Genomic DNA, 2,004 nt, shown 5'->3' with positions numbered 1-2,004 from the left:
CAGCCGTCTGGTTAGCAGGCAAGTGTCTTAGCCACTATGCTACCAGAGCTCCCCCTGATGAATAGCAATTCCTTATTAAATAGAAATAGAAATTAAATAAAAATAGAATTCCTTATTAAAGTTCAATTATACCACCCAGGAATTATTCTCCATTGCCATAGATGAGGTGAGATATAGTAAAAATTACAATAGATAAATTCTTCTAAGTTTCAATTAGAAGTATTTTAAAAGATGTCAGGTTTTCATTAACATTCTTCTTGAGGTCCCAGAGTAATCCCTACATATTCTTTTTTTTTTTTTTTGTTATAGCACCACCCCCAGTGGAACTCCTAAGTATCAATATCTATTCCATTGATCTATTACTGGATAATAAACTACCCTAAAATGCAGTGACTTATAAAAACAACCTTTAATCTGCTTTAAAAAATATCAAGGAGTTGAGCACAGTTCAGTTAATGCAGATCATCTATGTTCCACTAAGCTTTGGCCAGGGAAACCTGAAGGATGGGAACTGGAATCACATGATATCTTGATCACTTCTTATCTGGCAGTTGATGCTGGAGATATTCTGGAGGCATGGCTTGGGATGTCAGCTGAAACACTTACATGGATCCTTTATATGTGACCTGTGTTTCTCACAACATAGCGGTTGATTTCCAAGCATATTTCAAGAAAGAGAACCATATGAAAGTTGAATTGCCTTTTCTACCATGACTTTGGTAGTGATGCAGCATCAATTTCCAAAGCTTTCTGTTAGATGAAAGTCACTAACACACACCCATATTCAAGGGGAGGGAAGGTAAACTGCACCTTTTGATGGACAGATGTTAAAATATCTGTGCACATACTTAAAAAACATAATACCCACACACATTTTATATGAAATTAACTCATAATTTCCCTATTACCGATTTACTCATCTGACTGCTGGTTTATATTAATGCAATTATTAATAATAATTTTTTAAAAAACATAAAACCTGTGACAAATATAAAACCAGTCAGGATGCAAAAGATTTGCCATCAGTCTTTTCAACAGAAAGATGCTAATAAAACTTTGCATATCTAAAAAAAACCTCTCTGGATAGGCTCAATCACAAAATGGCGATGACAGGAAAGAAGCTTTGAACTTGAAGATCCATAGAAATTACCCAATCTAACCAATAGACAGAGAATAAACTTAAAAAATAATAAACATAATCTTTGGGACCTACAGGATAATATCAAAACATGTCACTTTTGTAGTTCAAGTTACAGAAAGAAGAAAAAAAAGTATAGCACAGTAGAATTATTTGCAAAAATAATGGATGAAAATTTCCTAATTTTGGTAAAAGTCATAGATTTGTACATTTGAAAACCTCCAGAAACCCAAACAGGAAATATGCAAAGAAGTTTATGCCAAGACATATCATAGTCATACTTCTGAAAACGAAAGACAACCAAAAAAAAAAACATTAAAAGCAGCTAGAGAGAATAACAAATTAACTATACGGAAAAAACATTTCAAATTACAACAAATTTATTGTCTGAAATAATGTGATGGTAAGCTTTATATATCCTAACTAAAGTAACAAAATACTGATTCTAAATAGATTCTGAAAAGTTAAGTATATTTATTATATATTTTGAATGATCACTAAATAAACTAAAAATACAGTTAAAACACTAGATAACTTAAAAATGGAATACTAAAAGATATCTATACATTCCAGAAGAACGTAGTAAGGGAAAACAGAAATGTAATAATAATTATTATTACTATTGTAATAAATGAAGGGTAAATGAACAGAAAACAAATAATGAAATGGTAGAATTAAATCAAATATATCAATAACTAGAGGAAATGGTTGAAATACACCAGTTAAACAATAGGCATTGTTGAGGGGATTATAAAAATTACATGCTACTTAAGACAAGGAGCTCTGGTAGCATAGTGCCTAAGGCACTTGACTGCTCACCAGAAGGCTGGCGGTTCAAACCCACCAGCCACTCCTCGGAAGGAAGG

The sequence above is a fragment of the Orycteropus afer genome, unplaced genomic scaffold (genome assembly GCF_000298275.1).
Source record: "Orycteropus afer afer isolate SDZICR_OR568_19922 unplaced genomic scaffold, OryAfe1.0 scaffold00166, whole genome shotgun sequence".
NCBI lineage: Eukaryota > Metazoa > Chordata > Mammalia > Tubulidentata > Orycteropodidae > Orycteropus > Orycteropus afer.
This window is presented reverse-complemented; position numbering follows the sequence as displayed.